Below are 8,084 nucleotides of genomic sequence, written 5' to 3' on the forward strand. Positions count from 1 at the left end.
CTAACATGCCATTTACCTATATTCTGGACATTTCTAGATTTTAGTATGTGTCTCTTGTTTGATGTAGTTCGTGCTGGTTGTATTTCTATTTTTGTTTATGTTATTGCCTTTACTTTCTCCTGGACAATACTTGATAATTGTTCCTATTGTATATAGTTTTCTATTAGGTTAGAATTTTCTTATTTAAACAAAAGGGGGACATGTAGTGGATAGCTGTTCTGTCTATGACCTTGTAACACTGCTCCTAGAGAAGTAGCAGGTAACTGTCCTGCCTACCTATGGCCTTGAAGTACCTGCCCTTGGGACATGGCTCAGGGCTACCCTTAAAACCTGAGATGCCTGTAAGCCATGCCAGGTTCTGTCTCAGAGGCAGAACAGCATTGGACTGTACCTCAGCTTTCCAGGACCCTACAATAGATCTCCCATGCTGTAGTGGGAGTATAAATTCATTCACCCTTTAAGCAGACTCCATGGATTTCTCATATTACCTCCCAGAATCCCTTAGTAGCCAGAGTATCAACAGAGTTCTTAGACTTGGCTCTTAAGGCTGAACTGGCTGGGCACCATTATTTCCTTTAAGGTATCATTTGCTTGTCTTTATCTATACACATGTAAAATTAATATCTTCACCACAAGTGTGTGAATTCCAAGAATTTAGAGCTCAGCAGAAGAGATGTAGGAAATAGAACTGGGAAGGTGACAGCCAAAATGATAAATGACATCTCAAGGTGAAGTGCTTACTACTGTTGAGGCTTTCACAAGAACCAGCAATTTCTACATGCTGTTATTCCTCAGGGTTTCAAAAAATGTTGATTCAGTCCATAACCTTAAAACATCAAAATCTCATTGTGAAGATAAAACAGTCAGCACCCTTAGCAAATACGTAATAATTAGTAGACACACATGACACTGAACAGATGGTCGCTTGTGATACTCAACAAACAGCATATGTTAGGTTAAGGAAGAGCTGAGAGAAAGGCCCTCCACATGTCCCTTTCTAACCCATCCATCCCATCTAATCCAATATTCCCTATAGCCTCAAAATTGATAACACCACAAACTTTGTCTTTGGCCCATTCTGTAACCATGTCCCTGATACATCTCTTTGCTGAGACCATGTGGTCAAGCATGCATTCTATAAAAGCCTGAAACTGCCTCTATGAGCAAGGAGCAGTCTTTGTTCAGAGGATACCACACATAGCGGTGATTAGTCACTCTTAGAAAGAAATTTATACACAAAGGCAGTCTTGCACAGTTAATGAAAGACATTCAGAAAGGACAAAATGATTGCTCTGAACTATGTCTAATAAAAGACTAAGGCTATAAGAATACATATTGAAATGATATACCATTGTGATTAACACATTTAAATAGGAAATAAGAAAATTGTTTAATTCTCCACTGGAAGTGAGACTTTGAAACCTCACTGACTTAGCGAATTAGCACTAGAGAGCAGAGCTAGAGATATTGAGAACTCAGAGGAGAAAGAATCAACACTAGGTTAATAGTTACTGGGGCCATGAAGAATGGAGAAAATCCAAAGTGAAAACCTCTCAGAGGGTGGAGCTTGCAGAACATTATTTTATTTCCATTTTTGCTGCTGTTGCTTTTTTGTTTTTAATTTCATAAAAGGAAGGAAAAGAAGGGCAGTTTTATGAGTCATAGGGACTTCCTTACAAGGACTGAGACTTTCTGGGGAGTCTTTTCACAATCTCATCAGAAGTCCCCACTTGCCTATACTAAGGAAATACCCAGTAACTTACGTTTTACAGTATGAAATTGTCTGCACTGTGGAAGAGAACAGAGGCTTTTTCTCATGGCTGGTGAGCCTGGGAGCCCTTCCTGAATAGGGACTAAGACTTAAGTCATAAAAATTACTTTATCCATAACTCTGAGAGAGGCAAAGGTAACAAAAGGGAAGCAGAACAATGATGTAGAAGCCAGATCCTACCAGACTTGAAACTATTGTGTATCAGGAATTGCAGAGATAATGAAATACATGTAGCTTTGGGCCACAAAGACATTGATCTCTTGTTTTCCATTTCTGGGAATCAAAGAGAAGGGTAAGGACAGAATAACACACATATGAGAAAGCTCTAGAAGTCTATAATAAACTTTGAAATTTTGTTTCCTAGGATACTGAATTTGTCACTTAGGCACCCAAATCCCTCTTATAAACAGGTCAGAACACACTTGAGGTCGCCACCCATTTCCCATCTCTAGAGTAAAAGAATCCCCTTTTTCTTGCTGGCTCTCTTCTTCTGCTAAAGCCAACACTGACGCAACTCACTCTGGGATTCCTGTCCTAGCGCTGTGACGCCTGTGGTGACACTATGTTTATAAGATGTGATTTTATTTGTATATTAATACAATTGCCTTGGGGTCAGAGCAAGCCAGAGCAGAAGCTGGGCGGTGGTGGTGCACGCCTTTAATCCCAGCACTTGGGAGGCAGAGCTAGCCAGATCTCTGAGTTCAAGGCCACTTTAGAAACAGCTAGGCATGGTGACACAGTCTTTAATCCCAGAAATCCAGCCTTTAATCTCAGGGAGTGACAGCAGAAAGCAGAAAGGTATATAAAGTGTGAGGACCAGGAACTAAGTTAGTTCAGCATTTAGTTAGTTAAGCATTTGGCTGGTTTAGCATTCAGGCTTTGGAGTAGCACAGTTCAGCTGAGATCCATTTTGGATAAGGACTCAGAAGCTTGCAGTCTGAGGAAACAAGACCAGCTGAGGAACTGGCAAGGTGAGGTAGCTGTGGCTTGTTCTGTGTCTCTGACCTTCCAGCATTCACCCCAATAACTGTCCTCAGGTTTGATTTTATTGACAAGCACCTTTAAGATTCCTGCTACAGACTCCTGTCCCTCTTTGCAGCTCTTAGCCTTCTGTTCCATCCTTGGCATACTTCAATAGAAAGAACGGGAACTGGACTGACATTCACAAAACACAGTATAGTATCCTTATAAATATATGCATTTATAACATTCTATTATGCTGCCTCGGACTGAAATACAGACTGCATGAGTTCCATCTTCTAATTTTCCTTTTGATTTTTTTTGTTATCACTGAAAACCCACCTAAGCAGTAATTACAGTGACAGTAAATAATCTACAATTATGATTTTTGAAATATTTAATGTTCTGTCTTCATATTCAAAGTTATGTGAGTATGTCTATATTACCATTGCTGTTTTATGATTGATGAAAAGTTATATGTATCACCTTAGGTCCAGTAGTATCCTTTGGGAGAGTGATCTGAGTTTGGCCTTGTTCACAAACTCAGGAACCTGACTTACCTTATTTTTCTGCAGAAGTCTTCTAAGAATTGCTTGCATCTAACCATTACCTTTTCTGATTTTGTTGCACACTTTTGGTCAGAGTATGCTCCCTTCTAAAGCTTAGCCCCTCCAGATTCCTAATTGCACCAGACATTCTCAGAATACCATGAACCTTGCCAGAAAAGGAAACTTGAGGAGAGGCAGTGTCCCACAAATCTTTCAGGTATCATATTTCCTTCTCTAAAAAAAATCCTCTAATAGATTAATGCTTTTAAAAATGATTTTCTTATATATACATATATATATATATGTGTGTGTGTGTGTGTGTGTGTGTGTGTGTGTGTGAATTATTAAAATCATTATAGTGTTTTTTATAATTTTTTTGAATAATTATCTCTACATTTGCCTTATAAGTGTTGATGTAGAGGGACATTTCCAATATAACATCCCCAAAGCTAGTAAACTATCAATTACAAAGAAGTGTTCAATAATGTTGCTGACTGAAGGAAAGGATCAGTGCACTGAACTTCAGCTTGAAATCTTCCAATGTTCTATATACCTTGTTTAGTAAGTAAAACCTGCCTTGTTGTTAAATATGATTAAATAGTTGAGTTAATCCTACATATAGTACTTGTTCATATAGTTCGTAATCAAGTGAGCCATAGAGAATTATTGATAACTACCTTAATATCAGACATAATGGAGATGAATTCGTGGTCCAGGGCTTCCTAGAGCTTAGAATCTAATGACAAAATACTGATATATAGGCTGGCATCATAATTATGCAGTAAATATGCCAGATTAGGGAGAAGCAGGCACCTTAAGAACAAACACCTTTGACATTTAGGTAAGGTCAGAAGCATCAAGGGAGTTTACCAAGTTTAGTATTAACTAAGCTGAGATGTGTGGAGTAAACTAAAATAAATAAATAAATAAATAAATGGGAAGACTAGAAGGAAGGAGTACTTAGGAGACCAACTTAGGAGAGTTATATGTAGATTTCTAGAATAAAAGAGGGTGGAATGTTCAAAAATCCATGAGCAAGATAGAAACTATATAACAAAATGAGTCAGAATGATGAGGTCTAGGTCTAAACTGAGATCATAGAATAATCAGTTTTATTGTAAAGAATAAATGAGAAAGAGATAAGTTCACAGTTCACAGAGTAATTGTGAACAGAAGAGTGTTGGTGTAAATGGGAAAAGCGAAGGGAATTAAGAAGAATGGACAGATTCTGCAAATATTTAGCAGACATAATGAAGACAACATAGATGTAGGTAGAAAATAAGACATAAATAAACCAAAGATGTATACTGACTGACACCAGGCTTTGCTGCTTTTTCTAGGGGAGGTGAGGTGTTTATTAATAAGAATATTAAGAAGGATATTTAAAATGAGCAACTTCAATTTTTAAATTCAATATAATGAGATTGTGGGTTATGGAAAAGAGATAGTGCATTGATTATTGAATATGTAACTCTCAATATTGGGATCCAGATATATGCTGAATCTATGTAGTCAAAAATTACTTATATTTAAAGTTTATAATTGGTGCACTGAGCATATGTGACTTACAAGAATGATCTTCGGTACAAACCTTTGCCCTTAAGTGATAGTTTATGTATTTATGTAATTGGCAAATAATACATATGATTATTATATAAAATGTTTTAAAATATGTGTACATTGTTCAATACCTAAGTAGGATTAATTAACATATGTGCTACTTCTGATCCTTTGTTGTGTGGTGATAAACACTTACATTCTCTGAGACATAACAATATGATACATCATTATTAACTATAGTAACTTTTCTCTGGAGAAGCTATGGAATTTATTTCTCTTATCTAGAGAATGGTGGCTTCCTTTCAGCAGCAACTCTCATAGCTACTCCTTAACTCACCTCTCTACTCTCTTCCTGATGTGACATTTTTAGATTCCACACATAAGTAGGATCATATTATATTTTAGTTTTTAGTGTATGGCTTGGTTTATTTTACTTAAAACAATGTCCTGCAGTTTTATCCATATATTCATGAATGTCAGAACTTCATTTAAAATGCTAAGTTTTACAAATGCTAAAAACACCATAAATATTTTTTCCTTAGATATTCACCTATCCACAGATGCTCATACTGATTCTATGTCTTGACTGATATAAACAATACTGCAATGAGTATTAAAGTTAATTTTTTTTCACCATCCTTATTTCATACATAGGATATAACCAGGAGTGGTTTTGATTGGTCTAAAGTAGTTCTAAATTATTTCTAATGAACTCCATGAATGATTTTATTTTTCTAATGACTGTACTAGTTTATACTGCCACCAATAATGTGTAAGGCTCACTTCTTAGCATATTCTACACCACTAGTCTTGTGTCCTTTTTTAAAGTTTTGTTTTTTTGTCTATCATACAATACACTTCAACCTCAACTTTTCTACCCTCCACTCCTCCCAGTTCCCTACCACCACCTCCCCATTTCCCCAAATTCACTCCACACTCACATCTTCCCCAGGAAAAAAACAGGCCTCCCAAAGACATTAAACATGACATACCAACATATAATAATAAGACAAGCACAAACTCTCACATCAAGGCCAGACAAGGCAATCCAATAGGAGTTAAAGGGTCCCAAAAGTAGGCAAAAGAGTCTGAGACACCCCCATACCCACTGGTAGGAATACTCCCCAAACACCAAGCCAGCAAGTATAATATATTTGCAGAGAACCTAGCATAAACCCATATGTGCTACTTCTGATCCTAAGACTCTAAGATTGTTGCTTCAGTCTCTGTGAGGCCCCATAAGCCCTCTTAGTTGATTCTGTGGGGCATGTTCTCCCAGTGTCCTCCCTCCTCTCTGGTTCCCACAATTCCTCCTCCTCCTCTTCCATGAGGTTCCCCAAGCTCTAAGGGGGAGAGATTCAATGGAAACCTCTAACCTGGGCTCTCTCTCCACCAAGCATCTCTCTGATGACTGGTCTAGGTTCCAATCTATGAGTATAGCAGAACATCATTAAGAATTGTAGTGAGTAGCCATTCTAGATTTGATCTGGAAGTTCCAAACTCCATTGAGACTTCAGTAACTATCATGCCTACAAGGCAGGGCCAAGAGAGGACGCTGAAGACCTGAGACCCAGATGTGCAAGCTCTCTTGGTTCCTGGACCCTGGACGCTGGAGGTAGACTGAGCATAGTTCTCCAGAGAACACCACTGGACTGCACCACACCTTTCCCAGACCCTGTTACCTATTCCTTCACTTGTAAGTTACCCCTCAAAATAAACCTCCCTTTTAACTACATGGAGTAGCCTTAATAATTTCACCAATAAAGAATCATTTCAACGTTTTAGTTTTGTTTTGTTTTGTTTTGCCAATTGTGTTTGGTTCTACCCCAGGTCTCTGGGCTATCTAACCTCCAGTTCCTGGTAATCCAGGAAGAGTAGGGAGTGGACTTTCACTCCTGGCATGGGCCTCAAGTTAAAGCAATCATTTGTTGATCACTCCCACAAAGTTTAGTGCCACCATTGCCCTAGTACATCTTGTAGGCAGAGCAGAATGTAGGTTGAAGGTTTTGAGGCTGGGTTGGTGTCCCAGGCCCATCACAGGAAGTCTTGCCTACTCACAGAAGATGGCCAGATCAGACTCTGTATCCTCTATTATGAGGAGTCTTCACTAGGGTCACCATCATAGATTCCATTGAGTTTCCTCTGCACTAGGTTTACACACACACACACACACACACACACACACACACACACACACACACCATCCAGTTCCAGTCATATCTCTTTATACTGTCTCCTTCCATCTATCTCCCATCTACATGATCCCTCCTATTCCCATCCCTACCTGCCTGGAGCCCACTTGAAAATAATCTCTATTTCCAATGCCCAGGGAGATCCATACATCACTCTAGAGCCCTTCTTGTTACATTTGCCTCTCTGGATCTTAGATTGCAACATGATTATCATTTACTTGGCAGCTAATACCCACTTATAAGTGAGTACATACTGTGTTTGTCTTTCGGTATTTTGTTACCTCACTCAAGGTGTTTTATCTAGTTCTATCCATTTGCCTGCAGATTTCATAAAGTCATTTTGTTAACTGCTGAGTTATACTGCACTGTGTAAATGTACCATATTTTCTTTATCTGTTCTTAGGTTGAAGGACACTAAGGTTATTTGCAGTTGCTGGCTATCATGAATATAGCCACAATGAACATAGCTGAGCAAGAGTCCTTATGGTAGGATAGAGCATCTTTTGGGTATATGCCTAAGGGTACAGGTGGCTTTTGAGGTAGATCAATTCTCAGTTTTCTAATAAAACCACCATGCTGATTTCCATAGTGGCCATATAAGTTTGTGTCTTTTTGATAATGCCCATTCTGTTAGACATGAGATGATATCTCCTCAAGACTTTAATTTGTATTTCCTTGTTATTAGAGCTACTGATTATCTGTTTCTTTGGTTTGGTTTGTTTCATACATACTGGCTACCTGTATTTTTCTGTAAATTCATCTATTCAAGTCCTATCACTATATTTTTAATCTGTTGTCTTGCTGTTAAGTAGGTTGTCTCTCTTATATAATCAGGCTATATCTTCTTATGAGATTTCAAATCCCCAATTCTACATACAGACTGTGTGTTCACTCTGCTCATTGTTTCTGTTGATTTCACCTATTTTTTTACATTAATTTTTCTTAACTATGCTTTTAATGTCATGGGAGTAAAATCATTGCACAGACTATTGTAACTCATCATTCCCTCTATGTGTTTTCCCAGTATTGCACAATTCCTGGTCTAAAGTTTAA

This window comes from Onychomys torridus, chromosome 7 (assembly GCF_903995425.1).
Source record: "Onychomys torridus chromosome 7, mOncTor1.1, whole genome shotgun sequence".
Taxonomy (NCBI): Eukaryota; Metazoa; Chordata; class Mammalia; order Rodentia; family Cricetidae; genus Onychomys; species Onychomys torridus.